This window comes from Hyla sarda, chromosome 5, assembly GCF_029499605.1.
Source record: "Hyla sarda isolate aHylSar1 chromosome 5, aHylSar1.hap1, whole genome shotgun sequence".
Classification (NCBI taxonomy): domain Eukaryota; kingdom Metazoa; phylum Chordata; class Amphibia; order Anura; family Hylidae; genus Hyla; species Hyla sarda.
The window spans coordinates 8,789,059-8,808,869 of record NC_079193.1 but is presented as its reverse complement, the minus strand read 5'-3'; the positions used below and the strand labels follow the sequence as shown (position 1 = coordinate 8,808,869).

Below are 19,811 nucleotides of genomic sequence, written 5' to 3'. Positions count from 1 at the left end.
TGATGCTGCCCTTGATGGTGCTCCCCTGATGATGCTCCCTTGATGGTGCTCCCCTGATGGTGCTCCCCCTGATGATGCTCCCCTGATGGTGCTCCTCAGATGGTGCTCACCTGATGTTGCTCCCCTGATGTTACTCCCCCTGATGCTGCTCCCCCTGATGGTGCTCCCCTGATGGTGCTCCCCTATGGTGCTCCCCCTGATGGTGCTCCCCTGATGATGCTCCCATGATGGTGCTGCCCTGATGATGCTCCCCTGATGATGCTCCCCTGATGGTGCTGTCTGATGGTGCTCCCATTGATGATGCTCCCCTGAGGATGCTCCCCTGATGATGCTCCCCCTGATGCTGCTCTCCCTGATGGTGCTCACCTGATGTTTCTCCCCCTGATGCTGCTCCCCCTAGATGGTGCTCAACAGATGCTGCTCCCCCTGATGGTGCTCCCCTGATGGTGCGCCCGATGATGCTGCTCCCCCAGATGGTGTTCCCCCTGATGTTGCTCCCCTGATGGTGTTCCTCCTGATGGTGCTTCCCCCTTATGCGGCTCCCCCTGATGGTGTTCCCCCAGATGCTGCTCCCCCTGATGGTGCTCCCCTGATGGTGCGCCCGATGCTGCTGCTCCCCCAGATGGTGTTCCCCCTGATGTTGCTCCCCCTGATGGTGTTCCCCCTGATGTTGCTCCCCCTGATGGTGTTCCTCCTGATGGTGCTTCCCCCTTATGCTGCTCCCCCTGATGGTGTTCCCCCTGATGCTGGTCCCCCTGATGGTGCTTCTCAGATGGTGCTCCCCTTGATGGTGCTCCCCTCATGGTTCTGCCCTGATGGTGCTCCCCTGATGATGCTCCCCCTGATGGTGCTCCCCTGATGGTGCTTTCCAGATGATGCTCCTCCTGATGGTGCCCCCCCTGATGGTGCTCCCCAGAAGATGCTCCCCCTGCCCTTACTGTGGAGAACCCCTTCTTATGCATATTCCACAACATAACAGCTGTTACCATAAAAAATCCTTCCTATTAGTGTTCAAGAACAGTGTTCTCCAACCAGTGTGCCATCAGCTGTTGCAAAACTACCACTCCATGCCATTACTGCCCTTACTGTAGAGATCCCTTTGTTTTGCATCTCCTACAACATACCTGCTGTTACCTCAAAACAATCATTCCTATTAGTGTTCTAGAACAGTGTTTCTCAACCAAGGTGCCTCCAGCTGTTGCAAAACTACTACTCCATGGCAGTACTGCCCTTACTGTAGAGAACCCTTTACAGTGTATGTTCTACAACATAATTGCAGTTACCATAAAAAAAAAACCTTCCTTTTAGTATTCTAGAACAGTGTTTTTCAAACACCCTGCTTCCAGCTGTTGCAAAACTCTATGGCAGTACTGCTCTTACTGTAGAGAACTCCTTTCTATGCATATTCTACAACATAGCTGTTATTACCATAAAAATCCTTTAAATAAGTGTCCTAGAACAATGTTATCCGACCAATGCGTCTCCAGCTGTTGCAAAACTACATGTCCACGGCAGTGCTGCCCTTACTGTAGAGAACCCCTTCTTATGCATATTTTACAAAATAACTGCTGTTACCATAAAAAATCCTTCCTATTAGTGTTCTAGAACAGTTTTTTCCAACCAGGGTGCCTCCAGCTATTGCAAGACTACAACTCCCAGCATGCTCGGACAGCCAAAGGCTGTCCGGGCATGCTGGGAGTTGTAGTTTTGCAACAGGTGGAGGCACCCTGGTTAGAAAAAACTACTCTATGAGAATTGCTCTAGATACTGTGTAACACAATACAGCATTGCGCTAAGTTTAAATGTATCCAGTTTTAGGCCACTTAAGATACATGGAAGAATTACACTTAATTGATTTTTATTGTCATTGTTCGTTTTGAGGTAATTATTCTAGAAAATAACCATCTATGAGGCGGCGGTTATTGCGTCCGATCCCAACCCGCTTCCCATCCATTAATGGCCTTACTCAAACAAACAGATCAATATGGCAGCCGCGGGAGCGGGCGTACTTATCTAATCGATCGGATCGATCACAGTCTTGGCAGGATGTCACTTGGGATCTATAAATAAAAAAAAAAAATTTAAAAAAAATAAATAAATATGTATATATATATATAAATTTAAAAAATGATATATATATATATATATATATTTATTTATTTATTTATTTTATTATATTGCGGCACATAATTAAATCTTAAAACAATAATTATGCAATAATAAAAAAAAAAAACATCAAGTGGGGGTCATCTGTGCTTCCCAGTAAAATCTATCACGCGGAGCGACTTCAAGGTCGTAAGGTCAACCAAGATTGCGTTGAAGTAATGATGCAATTTTACTATTACTTCTGGTAAGCGCTGTTTTGTAGTGTAGCTTAATTTTGTTACCAAATTATTTTATATCCATTATATGGATTGTGTCCTATTGATCTCAGTCAAAAATAATGTTTTAAAAAATAGATATTTATTACGCTCAGTTGTGCCACACAACATTTTTCCATCCTTCGTTTTTGCACTGGTATCAATATCATCCATAATCCCACTGACTTTAAAGGATTCTTCAAATGTGATGTAGGCAGCAGAAGAAACAAAAACAGAACTTATTCCAAGCGTCAGATCCCTTGAGGTGGTCAGTCTCAGAATTCCCCAGAGACCAGTGTTCGGCGAGTTCCGTTTTTGTTTCTTCTGCTGCCTATACCATTACCGGACCAGACGCTGCCTGGGATCGGGGGAATCAAGCTGCAGGATCCCATTCTATGATATATGCGATATCAGATGTTGTGCTCTGAACCCAACACCACAGGGTGAGTGTTATTACCAGCATCTCCCTATCTGTGCCTAACGTACTTCACCAGGGGCGCTATTGTGTTCCTTTTTTTTCTCTCTTCATCCCATGTGATGTAAGAACTTTTGAAAATTCACCTGTGTTCTGCTGCTCCCTCTCCCCTCTCACAGCGGAACACAGAGAATATAACTACTATAATACTGCTCCTATATACAAGAATATAACTACTATAATACTGCTCCTATATACAAGAATATAACTACTATAATACTGCTCCTATATACAAGAATATAACTACTGTAATACTGCCTCCTATATACAAGACTATAACTACTATAATACTGCTCCTATATACAAGAATATAACTACTATAATACTGCTTCTATATACAAGAATATAACTACTATAATACTGCTCCTATATACAAGAATATAACTACTATAATACTGCTCCTATATACAAGAATATAACTACTATAATACTGCTCCTATATACAAGAATATAACTACTATAATACTGCTTCTATATACAAGAATATAACTACTATAATACTGCTCCTATTTACAAGAATATAACTACTATAATACTACCTCCTATATACAAGAATATAACTACTATAATACTGCCTCCTATATACAAGAATATAACTACTATAATACTGCCCCTATATACAAGAATATAACTACTATAATACTGCTCCTATATACAAGAATATAACTACTATAATACTGCTCCTATATACAAGAATATAACTACTATAATACTGCTCCTATATACAAGAATATAACTACTATAATACTGCTCCTATATACAAGAATATAACTACTATAATATTGCCTCCTATATACAAGAATATAACTACTATAATACTGCTCCTATATACAAGAATATAACTACTATAATACTGCTCCTGTATACAAGAATATAACTACTATAATACTGCTCCTATATACAAGAATATAACTACTATAATACTGTCTCCTATATACAAGAATATAACTACTATAATACTGCTCCTATATACAAGAATATAACTACTATAATGCTGCTCCTATATACAAGAATATAGCTACTATAATACTGCCTCCTATGTACAAGAATATAACTACTATAATACTGCTCAAATATACAAGAATATAACTACTATAATACTGCCCCTATATACAAGAATATAACTACTATACTACTGCTCTTATATACAAGAATATAACTACTATAATACTGCCCCTATATACAAGAATATAACTACTATAATACTGCTCCTTTATACAAGAACAAAACTACTATAGTACTGCCTCCTATATACAAGAATATAACTACTATAATACTGCTCCTATTTACAAGAATATAACTACTATAATACTGCTCCTATATACAAGAATATAACTACTATAATACTGCTCCCTATATACAAGAATATAACTACTATAATACTGCTCCTATATACAAGAATATAACTACTATAATACTGCTCCTGTATACAAGAATATAACTACTATAATACTGCTCCCTATATACAAGAATATAACTACTATAATACTGCTCCTATATACAAGAATATAACTACTATAATACTGCCCCTATATACAAGAATATAACTACTATAATACTGCCCCTATATACAAGAATATAATTACTATAATACTGCTCCTATATACAAGAATATAACTACTATAATACTGCCTCCTATATACAAGAATATAACTACTATAATACTGCTCCTATATACAAGAATATAACTACTATAATACTGCTCCTATATACAAGAATATGACTCCTATAATTCTGCTCCTATATACAAGAATATAACTACTATAATACTTCCTCCTATATACAAGAATATAACTACTATAATACTGCTCCTATAAACAAGAATATAACTACTATAATACTGCTCCTATATACAAGAATATAACTACTATAATACTGCTCCTATATACAAGAATATACCTACTATAATACTTCTCCTATATACAAGAATATATCTACTATAATACTGCTCCTATATACAAGAATATAACTACTATAATACTGCTCCTATATACAAGAATATACCTACTATAATACTGCTCCATTATACAAGAAGAAGAAAAAAGGTGCTAGAAGGAAAAATAGAGAAAAGGAACATACTTACCTATCCTTAGTCCCCTGTAGCTCCCGTTCCCCCTCCAACTTAGTTTTTCCTGCTTTTGAGAAGAGAAATAGTTGCAGGCTGCATCTACATAATTGGGGGAATTACCTATCCACTAGAGGGCCTACCTAAACCCTCTGCCCCTCAATCCCCTCAACTCACTTACCTTCTCACTAATACTATGCAGGGCACTAAGAGAGGCACAAGTCATTGTTGTAAGAAGTCTTCATGGCAGTCTGGGCCAGAAAGAAAAAAAATAAAAAGGAAAGAGAATGACCCAAAGAAGAATTTCAACTTTCTAAAGAACAATATAGAACTGTAACAAAAAAAGGAAGGAACTGTGTTCCCTGTGAATCTTTTGCATGCTCCCCGTCCCATAATTTTTTTTTTTTTTTTTGCCGTCATCAGGGTCAGCTGGTTTGACGCCAAACAAATGGTTGGGAATCAGTGACTGTTAGAGAAAGTAAGTGCCCCCATTGATCCGTATTGTTTAGTCCCCAAATCTCTATATAAACTGACAGAAGCCAACTCAATAAAACCTTTTAGGTAGGATTAGCTTATTAGGGGCCCCGGTTATATGCAGGGAACCCTTTGTCTTCAGGGGTTAAGCAGCCATTGGTTGGATCGTGGTGACCGGCACAGCACCCTCACATCTCTCTATTAAGTGCATTTCTCCTGTAATTTAATTGTTCATTTCACATTCTCCGGCAATAAACCTTTGAAAAGACTTTATTCTGGGAGAAAACATTACGGGAAATTGGCAGCTGGCAAAGTGGTGAGTGACCCTGCTGCCCTGTGATTGGCTGTGAGAGATGTCAGCGCCGCGCCATTGTTACGGGTAATGATGTTATCGCAGTGAACTCTCTGTGCTAGTCTAATAATTGTACTTCATCGTCATCCACAAAGCGGGTTCAGTGAGGAGCTGATTTTATACTTGGTGCCAGATCCATGTTTATACAGGAATTTGGGCAACAGAATCACGATAGGCTCTACCCACTTAAACCCACCCCCGACTGCCCTAACTACTTAAACCCACCCCCGATCCACCCAACCACTTAAACCAACCCCCTGACCCACCCATCCACTTAAACCCACCGCCGACCCACCCAACTACTTAAACCAATCCTCTGACCCACCCATCCACTTAAACCAACCCTACCCACCGATCCACTTAAACCAACCCACCTGACCCATCCATCCACTTAAACAAACCCTCTGACCCACCCATTCACTTAAACCAACCCTATACACTCATCCACTTAAACCAACCCACCTGACCCATCCATCCACTTAAATCAACCCTCTGACCCACCCATCCACTTAAACCAACCCACCAGACCCATCCATCCACTTAAACCAACCCTCTGACACACCCATCCACTTAAACCAACCCTCTGACACATCCATCCACTTAAACCAACACTCTGACCCACCCATCAACTTAAGCCAACCCCATTGACCCATTCATCCACTTAAACCAACCCTCTGACCCACCCATCCACTTAAACCAACCCACCTGACCCACCCTTCCACTTAAACCTACCCTCTGACACACCCACCCACTTAAACCAACCCACCTGACCCATCCATCCACTTAAACCAACCCTCTGACCCACTTATCCACTTAAACCAACCCTCTGACCCACCATCCACTTAAGCCAACCCCCTTGACTCATCCATCCACTTAAACCAACCCCCCTGACCAACCCCACCCACTTAGACCTACCACTGACCTGCCCACCCAGTACCTACTGGGACTACCTACCTTATAAGGGTATTACCTACCTACGAAAGCATCTTCCTAAGGGAGGATTATGTACCTGCTGGGGCATCTACCTAATGGGTAGCATTACCTACCCACTAGAGGCTTCTACATAATGGGGGATTACCTACCTGCTGGGGGCTTTAACCGAATGGGGTATTACCTACCTACTAGGGGCTTTTACATAATGGGAGGTTACCTTCCAACCTAAAATTACAAGTCTACAAAGTCAAACATATGTTAAACTTTTTAAAAATAATTTTAGATTTTTTTTTCTTCTTAGTTTCCCTTTTACTATTCATTTTGAAATAAATAATACTGAAATTTGGCAAATTGTTACCATTTGGCCTAAAACTAAGCTGAGACTTCCTGTTCTGTGTGTGATGATAAGGAGGAGGCTGCTGGATAGTGATCAGTACAGCATTACAGTGAAAGGAGGCATCAGTATATAGAGAAGACAATAGATGAAGCTCACAGATCAGCCTCCCCCTCCCCTGTGGAATGACCTTTACAGATGTCACAGAGCATGCCCAGTAAGGTTTCCTTCCCATTTATATCTATTGGACAGCTACTGTCTATTGTTACCATGGGGCTTGCTGTAAAGCGTATCTCTATGCTGTGTGAACTGGAAGTAACTTTGCCAATGTAAATCTATACATTGCTCAGTGAGCAGTAGAGTTCCTCCAGATAAATTGTTATTAGTATTGTTGGAGGTGTAGGAAGAAGAAGCTGTAGGTACTGGGATGGAAACAATTCTAAAAATGTATAAAATGTGTGGGGCGACCATCACCTTAAGGAATGTAATATGACATACCCAAGAGGTAAAAGGCCTAAACATACTAAAATGTCAGGGGAATTAGAAAGTAATGGAATAAATCCATTGTTAAAGGGGTACACCACTGCCCAGCATTCGGAATATTTAGTTCCCAATGTTGTGTATGTGATGCGGGGGTAGGCCATGCCCCCTCGTGATGTCACACTACGCCCCCTCAATGCAAGTCTATGGAAGGGGGCGTGGCGGCTGCCATGCCCCATCCCATAGACTTGCATTGAGGGTGTGTGGCATGAGATCACGAGGGGGCATGACCGACCCCCCGCAGCGCGCACACAGTGTTCAGAACTAAAACATTCCGAAAGCTGGTCCGTGGAGTACCCCTTTAAGGAAATACCTAGATGAGGGATCACATGATCGTTCCATTAGATTGAAAAGAATGTATAATGGTGTCCTTAGTCTGCTGGCGAATGTGAACCTTTGTATAGTCAATTTTATAATAGGAGACTAGAGCAACTTCCATAGCAGGAAATTTGGGGATTTCATAAGCGCAGGAAGTGTGTGGGAGTAATGGGTGAACCTGGTTCTGGCTGAAGGGTTAATTCCTCCGATGTATGGCTGATGCATCCATTGTTGCTGTGATGGCGCCTGGGCCAATCAAGGGGCTTGTCTGACGAGTCAATTTAATCTGGCCTCGGTGTCCACACCCTTCTTGAGTGGGCTATATTACCTCATCCAGTCTGTTACTCTTTGCCTGTGTTAGAGTTCTATTTCTACACTAGCTTCTGACTTGCTTGGCTTTGCTTTTTTTTATTTGATTGTCCTGTAAAGTTATTGTAGTTCATTCAGTTATTGTAGTCTCACATTTCTTCTGGGATTTTTACCCCAATGTTTATTTTTGTCAGCATTTAAAATGACTGTTGTCAAAGGTTTTCCCAGGTTGCAATGTGGCCTGAGACATTACATCACTAATCAGGTAATGACAGGGAGCCTGTCTGCTTCAATGGGTGGAGCGACCGCTGGGTGGGAGGGAGATTATTCTGCAGGGAATTGTAGTTTTGCAACAGCTGGCGGCAACATGGTTAGAAAACACTGGTCTATTGTTCACAGCACAACATGGAAGGCAGCTCACCTGTGTAAAAAGTGACACTTACAGTCACACTTACAAACAAGGTATTATGGGATAGGTAGTTTGACAGTGGAATTTCAAACAGAAAATACCCATTTCACAAAAAGACAGCCACTGTGTTATGGTAATCTAACAACACAGCCATTTAGCCCCAAGACAAGGGCAAATCCTTCCTAAGCATGTCCTTTACTGTCTGGCAGGTAAGTACTTAAATCACCTTATGGTGGAGAACCCCTTTGATCCTGTGTCTTCTGACCTTGGTTTGTTCTGTGACTACTTTTCTTCTTACCTTATCTGTACTGCAACGCTCTCACTGGTACCGACTTGGCTTGTTTGAATTTACGATTGTATATGCTTTCCCTGTCTGTCTTTTTGTTGTTATTAGTTAGCCCATTTGTTTCCAGACCTTGTTCATGACTTCTGTACGGTGCTTGTTTATTACCTTGACTTTGTTACACCCAGCGCATTAGAAACGTAGGGACTGACACCTGTGTTGGGGAAACCCTATTAAGGAGGTTTCTACCCCTAAAGGCAGGGACAGAGGTCTGGGTGATCACAGGGCCTCATATATCCCTGCACCTGACATGAAAGTGGGACCATAGTGTCAGGATGCAGACAATGCCACGCTAAAACCAGCAGCCAGCAAATCACTTCTGCCCATTACTGCCTCCATGGGATAAGCAGTTAATACTGTACCGGATTCCAGTCCAGCTTTCCACTTTAACCTAACCTGGCGGTCACGGTTTACAGTGGAGCCCAAGACCAAGTCACAATTGTGGCCCTCAGGACAACTGCAAGGTCACTTGTCCTAGGGACTGTGGCATAACATAGAATGACCCACCAAGGGGGACTCTTTGAGAGTTAGAGAGGATTTTTAGATTTTTGCTAGTAACCCTACTTAGGGCTCCAAGGGCCGCATCCTTTGACCAAATAGTCACCTTTGTCTGAAGGATCTGCTTTTCAACTTGTGCATCTTGAGAGTAAGGACCATTGCCATCCCTAGTCTCTAAGGGCAAACTGAACAAGGATCTCCTGTCTTCTCCTTGTACATGTCATCACCCCGGCAGGAAGTAGTAGCTCGTAGCATTTTTATTCAGACCTGCATCCTGTGATAGGAAACTAGAACTTAAATCTAAGTATTCGCCCACTTGGCACCAACCAGTGTGAATATTGTCTTTAAAGGGTACTTGTCATCACGGCATATTTTCTAAACTAACTCAGATTATATTCCCTAATTACTCTTAACACCCCTCCTGTAATGTTTCCAAGTTCTGAATCTTACCTTTTCTCTTGCTCACATTGTGTGAGCTCCTGGGAGGAGAAAGTGGGTGTTCCCCAGCAGGCGCAAAATCACTGAAGCTGGCGAGAGCTGTGCCTCCTCATGCCCTGCACACACTTCCTAAATTTGGTCTCCTGCCAGGCTGGGAGGAGACCAAACTAATTGTTTGACTTGTGGCAGGGAACAGAACAGAGCCACCCAGTGGTAATTTTTTTCAGTCACACTAAAAACATATAAAGGTTGAGAATTTTGACAGCAAGTAAACAGCAAAATGTCTTATAATTACATAAGAAATAATATATTAATAGTTTAGTTTGGTGACAGGTACTCTTTAAGTTGCATGAAATAACAGGAGGTAGTGCTAGCCTCATCACAACACTGGGTAGGTTACCTGGCATATTCCTCCAGCTCACACTCTCCTCTCATTCACTACATGGGTATTAATGTATTACTGCCTGTATCATTTACAACATGGCTGAATTGCAAGGAATTTGAGACATGTGTGTCCCTGAAGAAGAAAGGGGGGCACCACTGTAATATTCCAAGCTGATAAAAACTGGATACGCAGCCATGTGGGACAAGTCCTGATATAGAGACCGGAGGTGCTAGGAACAACCAAAAGTAATATTTTCAGCAAACTAGCATAGAAAGATACTAAACGATAGCCTGAACTCACCGCTAACTTTGAGAATCAAAGCTCCTAGGATGGAGTGACCGGCGAGCCTGATTCCTGGACTTGCGAGGCACGCTCAGAGCGCCCCTCGCAAGTCCAGGGGCCAGGTCCACCGGTCACTCCATCCTTGGAGCTTCAAGTCTCAAATCTAGCGGTGAGTGCAGGCTATGGATTAGAATCTTTCTATGCTAGTTATTTGAGACACATTTAATGCCAGGCAGCAGGGACTTGAAGCTCCTAGGATGGAGTGATCGGCGGACCTGGCTACTGGGCGCCGCTCACAAGCCCAGGATCCAGGTCCACCGGTCACTCCATCCTAGGAGCTTCGAGTCTTAAATCTAGAGGTGAGTGCAGGCTATTGTTTAGTATCTTTCTATGCTAGTTCTTTGAGACACATTCAATGCCAGGCAGCAGGGACTTGAAGCTCCTAGGATGGAGTGACCGGCGAGGGGTGCCCAGGATCCAGGTCCACCAGTAACTCCATCCTATGAGCTTCGAGTCTTAAATCTAGAGGTGAGTGCAGGCTATCATTTAGCATCTTTCTAGGCTAGTTATTTGAGACACATTGAATGCCAGGCAGCAGGGACGCGTAGCTCCTTGGATGGAGTAACTGGCAAATCTGGCTTCTGGACTTGCGAGGGGCACTCTGAGCACCCCTCACAAGCCCAGGAGCTAGGTCCGTCGGTCACTCCATCCTAGGAGCTTCAAGTTTCAAATCTAGCAATGAGTGCAGGCTATTGATTAGTATCTTTCTATGCTAGCTAATTTGAGACACATTCACTGCCAGGCAGCAGGGACCCGAAGCTCCTAGGATGGAGTGACCGGCAGACCTGGCTCCAGGGCACACCTCAAAAGCACAAGAGTCAGGTCCGCCAGACACTCCATCCTAGGAGCTTCGAGTCTTAAATATAGCGGTGAGTGCAGGCTATCTTTTAGTATTTCTCTATGCTAGTTAATTTCAGACACATTCAATGCCACGCAGCAGGGACGTGAAGCTCCAAGGATGGATTGACCGGCAAACCTGGCTCCTGGACTTGTGAGGGGCACCCAGGAGCCAGGTCTGCCGGTCAATGCTTCCTAGGAGCTTCAAATCTTAAATCTGGCGGTGAGTGCAGGCTATTGATTAGCATCTTTCTATGCTAGTTATTTGAGACACATTTTATGCCAGGCAGTAGGGACCCAAAGCTCCTAGGATGGAGTGACTGGCAAACCTGGCTCCTGGACTTGCGAGGGCCGCTCTGAGCACCCCTCACAAGCCCAGGAGCCAGGTCTACCGGTCACTCCATCCTAGGAGCTGTGAGTCTCAAATCTAGCAATGAGTGCAGGCTATTGATTAGTATCTTTCTATGCTAGTTAAATTGAGACACATTCAATGCCAGGCAGCATGGACCCGAAGCTCCAAGGATGGAGTGACCGGTGAACCTGGCTCCTGGACTTGCGAGGGGTTCTCTGCGCGCCCCTCTAAAGCCCAGGAGCCAGGTCCGCCGTCACTACGTCCTAGGAGCTTCAAGCCTTAAATCTAGAGGTGAGTGCAGGCTATTGTTTAGTATCTTTCTATGCTAGTTCATTTGAGACACATTCAATGTCAGGCAGCAGGGACTTGAAGCTCCAAGGATGGAGTGACCGGCGAGGGGCGTCCAGGAGCCAGTTCCGCCGGTCAATCCATCCCAGGAGCTTCAAGTCTTTAATCTAGTGGTGAGTGCAGGCTATCATTAAGTATCTTTCTAGTATCTTTCTATCTTTCCATGCTAGTTAATTTGAGACACATTCAATGCCAGGAACCTGCTGGAAAAGCAACTACAATTTTAAGTTGCATTAATAAATCTATAAAACAAGTTGTGGAGTGCAGTGATGCGGCATAAAGATGAAAAATGTTGAGTAAATATTAAGGAACAGTAAAAATGGTTTATTTGATTTCAATACAGGATGGATCCACCATGACGAATACTGTATGAATTTTCATATATTTTTAATAATTTTCTATTTCATTTATACTCTGCGAGAGCCAGACGATATAAATAGGTCGCTCCTGGTGCAGCGCTAAACAACCCAGACAAATGCTGCGGGAGCTTTCCTCTTCAATCAGCCGCCTCATTCCTCAGAAATCCTTAACTAGTCAGGTTTTTTTTCCTCGATGTCTCAGATTGTGGAGAAGTGTCAGCGGATTGACGTGTGATGGAGATTAATGAACGTGTGGAGAAGAATCGTCACAAACATCACACAGAGGAACGGATAATCCCCAGATTTCATTTCAGGTCCTTGAGAGATGAGGAAGGAGTCGGCGCCACTGAGACATTTCTAAGACTTATGTTTTTTTTTTCATATAAGGAAAAGGAGATTTAGATTTAGTATGACATACAATTTTCAACGATAAAGTTTAGGGAAAGTTGGGATTATTGTCAAATTCTCTTTAATCTGCAACATAACGGAGTCTGGAGCGGAATGTAAATATAAAACATTTAAAGGGACGTATCAGACTGAGGATAAAGGGAGGTCCCACCACTAATGATGACAATGGGAGGTCCTACCACTGATGATGATAAAGGGAGGTCCCACCACTGGTGATAAAGGGAGGTCCCATCACTGATGATAAAGGGAGGTCCAACCACTGATGATAATAAAGGGAGGTCCAACCACTGATGATAATAAAGGGAGGTCCTACCACTGATGATGATAAAGGGAGGTCCCACCACTGATGATGACAATGGGAGGTCCTACCACTGATGATGATAAAGGGAGGTCCCACCACTGATGATGACAATGGGAGGTCCTACCACTGATGATGATAAAGGGAGGTCCCACCACTGATGATGACAATGGGAGGTCCCACCACTGATGATGATAAAGGGAGGTCCCACCACTGAGGATAAAGGGTGGTCCCACCGCTGAGGATGACTAGGACCGTGACTAGCCCATCCTCCATCCCCATGGAATCGCATACACATCAGATCTTGTGCCTATTTGTAGCTCCAGCTTTGCCAGGATAATGGCGCAATTTGCAACAACCATGGCTCACACTGAATTTACAATGTGTTTTAGACACTTTTTAGAGGTTTCATGTTTCAAGACATGTGCACACATTGCCTTTAGGATTGGGGAAAGAGCGTTTGACGTGTTTAATATGCAACCTTTGCAAAATTTGGACAGAATTGCATGAAGGCCAAGCACTGCCTGACCACATTCCGGTGACTGCGCCATGATTTCTTTAAAGTAAACAAAAGTGTTAACAACCAGATTTATCATGCTCTCCTGGCCAGGTGCGCAAATTTGTGCGCCAATCGCTAACATTAACATTAGCCGGTGGCACGTACCAGAACATATGCTGTTATGAAGCTGGAAGTGGATCCTCCACTTGTGTAGCTGATGACTCGTACCGTATCGGGGAGCGGAGTCTAAGGTGCCGCTGGTCTTCACCAGAGCCCACCGCAAGGCAGGATGGGCTTGCTGCGGAAGGTGACGCTACCCCCGATACGGCTCGACCACACAGGTAACTGGGCAAGACGAGGTACCGAAGGATGAGGCTATAGCATAGTCAAAACGTAGGAGAAGGTCAAGGCAGGCGGCAAAGGTTTGTAGTCAAAAAACATAGCAGGAAGGTCTGGCTACACGGGAATGGCAAACAGGCAATAGGAATGCTTTCTCTCAGGCAAATGGCACTGAATATCCGGCAGAGAAGTGGGGGAGGTGCAGGGACTTTAAAGAATAGTGTCAGATGTGAGTGATAATTATGGGCGCAGTGGCCCTTTAAATTTTAAAGCTCCGGTGAGCACGCCCTACGGGACGGGGACACGCACACTGGAGCTGAAGCACACTAGCAGAGGAGTCAGGGGAAGCAGGCAAGTGACGGGCGCGTCCTGCAATGCGAATCATGGCCCAGCCGCGAGCAGGGACAATGCTCTTGCGGCCAACATGTGTGGCCGGAGTGCAAGCTGTAACAGTACCCCCCCCCTTTTGCTCTCCCCCTCCTTTTGAGGCTCAGGAATTTCTTGAGAAGGTCTTTGTCCAGGATATTGTCCTGTGGCTCCCAAGACCTCTCCTCCAGGCACCGAAACCTTCCCAATCAACAGAAAAAAGCGTTTTCCTCTGACAAACTTAGAGTCTAAGATCTCCTTAACAACATAAACATCTGAGGTACCAGAGATGGGAGAAGGAGAGATAATGCTTTGAGAAAAATGGTTGAAGATGGCTGGTTTCAGGAGGGAAACAGGGAAGGAATGGAGGGAATAAGCCACAGGATTGAGTAGTTTCTTGACTTTATAGGGACCCAAATAATGAGGACCTAGTTTATAACTGGGTATCTTGAAACGGATATACTTAGTAGACAGCCAGACTTTGTCGCCAGGAGAATATTCAGGAGAAGGATGTCTCTTCCTGTCTGCTTGAAATTTCATGCGCGAAGAAGCCCATAGAAGTGAAAGACGTGTCTTTTGCCCGATGGAAGAACAATTCTGCACTTGTTCATCAACAGAAGGAACTCCAGAGGAAGTTAACAAGGGATGAGGAGGATGACGGTGAAGTCCATAGACCACCAAGAAGGTGAAGCACCTGTGGAATCGGAGTCCTTGTGGTTGTAGGAGAACTCTGCCCAAGGAAGCAGATCGACCCAGTCATCTTGACGTGCAGAAATGAAATGGAGTAGATAGTCTCCTAAAACCTGATTCACCCTCTCAACCTGTCCATTAGATTGAGGATGGTAAGCCGAGGAGAAATTAAACTTAATTTGTAGACGTGAGCATAGGGCCCGCCAGAATTTAGAGACGAACTGGACCCCTTGGTCGGAAACAATATGGGAAGGGAGTCCACTACCCCCCATATGACAGTATTACCTTGGGAAGATGGAAGGTCTGTAATAAAGTCCATGGCAATATCGGTCCAAGGAAGCTCAGGAACTGGCAAGGGCTGAAGAAGACCTGTTGGCTTGGAACGGGGAGCCTTGTCCCGGGCACAGACTGAGTAGGACTGAACAAAATCAACAGCATCCTTTTTCAGGGTTGGCCACCAATAAAGTCTGGAGATGAGCTGTAGGGACTTACGAATATCAGGATGACCAGCCAGAAGAGAAGAATGTGCCCATTTCAAGACTTGGAGTTTTATACAAGGTGATACGTAAGTCTTTCCAGGAGGAAGATGTTGGAGACTTGCTGGTGCTGTAGAAACAAGACGCTCCGGTGGGATAATATGCTGTGGAAGAGATTCACCGTCGTGCACGTCTGAAGACCTGGAAAGGGCGTCAGCTCGTACATTCTTTTCCGCAGGGTGGAAGGGGTTGAAGAAGTTGAACCTGGAGAAAAATAAAGACCATCGGGCCTGTCGTGGGCTGAGACGATGACTGAGGATAAAGCAAATTCTTGTGCTCTGAATACATTGTAACAGGATATACTGAACCTTCCAGGAGGTGACGCCACTCTTCTAAGGCCAGCTTAATGGCTAAGAGCTTGCGATCTCCGATAGTATAATTTCTCTCCGCAGGGGAGAAAGTTTTAGAGAAAAATCTGCAGTTTAAAGTTCTTCCCTTAGTAGATTTTTGTGTTAATACTGCCCCAGCTCCAACTGAGGAAGCATCCACTTCCAAGAAATAATGCTTGTTTGGATCAGGTCTAGATGAAATAGGAGCAAAAGCAAAGGCGAACTTCAACAGTTTGAAAGCTTCTTCCGCCTCTGGTGTCCACACCGCAATACGATGGGAGCTACCAGAGTAGAGTAGTGAGGAATAAATTGCCGATAGTAGTTGGCAAAACCAAGGAAGCGCTGGGTCGCTTTCAAACCAGACGGTTGAGGCCAGTCCAGAACTGCAGACAACTTGTCTGGATCCATTTGGAGACCTTGACTTGTAACAATATAGCCCAAGAAAGGAAGACTGGTCTGTTCAAAAGTGCATTTTTCAAGTTTGGCATAGAGACGATTTTCACGGAGATGCTGTAAGACTTGGGGGAGGTGGGAGCGATGGGATTGAATATTGGGCGAATAGATGAGTATGTAATCTAAATAGACAACGACACAGGAGTATAGAAGATCTCGAAATATATCATTGACGAACTCCTCGAAGACTGCTGGAGCATTACAAAGCCCAAATGGCATGACAAGATGCTCGAAATGTCCATCATGGGTATTAAACACAGTCTTCCATTCGTCCCCTTCACGAATCAAGGAATCAAATTATAGGCGCCACGGAGATCAAGTTTTGAGAAGATTCTGGCACCTCTCAGGTGATCAAATAATTCTGAGATTAAAGGTAGTGGATAGCGGTTCTTTACTGTAATTTTATTCAAACCTCAGTAGTCGATGCAAGGTAGCAAAGAACTGTCTTTTTTCTTCACGAAGAAGAACGCGGCTCCGGCAAGGGGAAGATAACTTCCTGATAAACCCCTTCCGAAGTTTTTCTTGGATGTAGTCTGCCATGGCCTGGGTTTCCTGAACAGACATGGGGTAAATTCTGCCTCTGGGAGGAGTGGTGCCGGGCAGAAAATCAATAGGGCTATCGTAGGGACGGTGTGGAGGCAATACTTCAGCTTTTTGTTGAAGACGTCAGCAAAGTCCTGGAGGAAGGAAGGGAGACCAGGCATGGGTCTAGTAGATGGTTCCAACTTAGTTACACGTACATGGGCACAATGGCTGTTGCAATGTGGACCCCAGCGAAGAACTTCTCCAGTTTTCTAACCCAGCTGTGGGGCATGGAGCTGTAACCAAGGTAGACCAAGCAGGAGAGGAGAAGTACAGTGTGGAAGTACGTAGAAGGACAAGTTCTCCTTATGCAGGACTCCAACCTGCATCGTCCAGTTTTTCTCCAGTGACCGTAGAGATGTACAGGGGTTTCAGAAGGAGGAACTCTGGCAGACAATACTTATGCACTAGGGAGGCATCAATAAAGTTTCCTGCAGAGCCAGAGTCCAGGAAGGCCAGTACGGAGATGATCTCTTTGGAGGGAAGAAGAAGCAGGACCGTCAAATTTAAGCGTGGAGAGGAGGAATTCACACCTAGGGAGGCCTCTCCAACAAACCCCAGGTGCGAGTGTTTCCCTGTGGCTGAGGACGCAGAGGACAATCCTTAACGAAGTGGTCTGCACTGGCGCAGTATAGACAAAGATTTTTTGGTTTGTCAATGAATCCTTTCCTGCAGTGTCAGGCGAGACCGATCCACTTGCATAGGCTCCACTGCGGGAGGCAATGTAGAAGGTTGCGGTGGTTGCTGGAAGACTTGCGCCAGACGAGGAATGCGCTGAGGTCGTGCAGATTCCCTTTCTTGACGAAGCTCCTCTTGTCGCTCAGAGAAACGGATATCAATCCGGGATGCCAATTGTATACGTTTGTTCAAGGTAGATGGCAATTCCCGGGCAGCGTGGACATCCTTAATTTGACTTGATAATCCTCTCTTGAAGGTAGCACAGAGAGCTTAATTATTCCAGGACAACTCCGACACCAACATACTCGCCAACAGTGGAGTTGCCCTGAGAAAGACTCAACAGAGCCGTCTCAGCGGAGGAAGCTCGAGCAAGTTCCTCGAAGACAGTGCGAAATTCCATCAGGAATGCCTGGAGATTAATAGTGATGACATCACTGCGATCCCACAGCGAGGTTGCCCAGGCCAAGGCCCTTCCAGATAGGAGACTAATGACAAAGGCAACCTTTGCACGTTCCATGGAGAGCTGGTCCGCCATGAGTTCAATGTGCATGGAGCACTGCGTTACGAAACCACTACAGGACTTGGGATCCTCCTCAAATTTTTCAGGAAGCGACAAACGGAGTTTAGTCCCGGAGGAGACTGCAGCAGCGGGAGGCTGTACTGGAGCTGGAGGGGAAGGCTGAGGCTGTGGCAGTTGCTGCTGAGCAGAAAACAACTGCTGCGCCATGGCGGATAGCTGGTTAAGTTGCTGTGCCTGCTGGGCCAACTGCTGTGACTGGAGTGCCACGATAGATGCAAGATCCGTGTTATCAGGCAGAGGAACCCCAGTTGGATCCATGGCTGGATCTTACTGTCACGCACCTGAATGCGGGCTGTCAAGAAACTGGAAGTGGATCCTCAACCTGTGTGGCTGATAACTCTGACCGTATCGGGGAGCAGAGTCTAAGGTGCCGCTGGATGGGCTTGCTGTGGCAGGCGACACCCAGGTCACTACCCCCGACACGGCTCGACCACACAGGTAACTGGGCAAGGCGAGGTACCATAGGATGAGGCTGTAGCATAGTCAAACGTAGCAGGAGGTCAAGGCAGGCGGCAAAGTTTCACAGTCATAAAACATAGCAAGAAGGTCTGGATACACGGGAATGGCAAAACAGGCAACACTTCCTCTCAGGCAAATGCCACTGAATATCTGGCAGAGAAGTGGGGGAGGTGCAGGGACATTAAAGAATAGTGTCAGGTGCGAGTGATAATTATGGGCGCACTGGCCCTTCACTATATAAAAAGTGAACTATGTAAAGTTCACTATATAAAAACAATACACTATCTAATGATGGAAAATTAGAATTTTTTTCTCAATTTAACCCCACAAATATGAATTATTTTATGATTGACCGTACATTTTATGGTAAATTAAAAGTTATTGTTGCAAACTATCATTAGCCATGCAAAAAATAATATTCATAAAGCTCTATATAGGAAAAATAAAAGAGCTATGGCTATCGCCGTTATTAATAACGGCCATTATTATGTGACGGGCGAATGAACGGGAGAAATAGTGCATGCATTAATTCTCCCGTTACTATCGCCCATCACAAAATAACGTCCGTTATTAAGAACAGGCGTCCTTTGGATAGGGGATAAGATTTCGAGCAGCGGAGTATCCCTTTAAAATAAATTCATGATAGCTAAAAAGATGGACACTTCACAATGCACCGAAATATAATGTAAGACCCATCAAGTCACCTGTGGACGGAACTTTAGTTCTAAGAAAAGAGAATAATAATATATTTTTTTCCATCTTGTAAAATGTTGGTCTGAATTCTCCTATTACACCAATTGTTGAATCATCGGACTCTCGAAGACACTTTACATGAAAATGATAGATGACGCAGTTACAAGAATGTCATCGTATCCAAGGGACAAACCCGATATAAGAGGATTCTGTATATCCCGTATTAGTGTCTCATCGTCTTTATCTTCCTACATTTATTTTTTCTTTGTCAGATGTTTTCAGATATTTGTATAGAATTCTTATTCCTGTATAAGATCATACAATAAAGGCTCCGCATTAATTATAATACATTAGAAAAGGCTTTTACTTTACATTTTTTAACAAATAGTCATGTTGCTCTGTGTGCTAAAAAAAAAAAAAATGTCCTTTT

At 44.1% G+C, this 19,811-nt stretch overlaps 1 long non-coding RNA gene across 1 annotated transcript; it reads right to left on the bottom strand.

Moving 5' to 3' along the window:
• Positions 1 to 1,852: 1,852 nt before the first annotated feature.
• LOC130272859 (uncharacterized) lies at positions 1,853 to 19,688 on the bottom strand. The gene is made up of 4 exons (XR_008843765.1): positions 19,575 to 19,688; positions 5,082 to 5,151; positions 4,919 to 4,970; positions 1,853 to 2,060 (listed from the first exon to the last, which is right to left on the bottom strand). It is a non-coding gene; the product is annotated as an uncharacterized LOC130272859 (long non-coding RNA).
• Between the last annotated feature and the right edge of the window lie 123 nt (positions 19,689 to 19,811).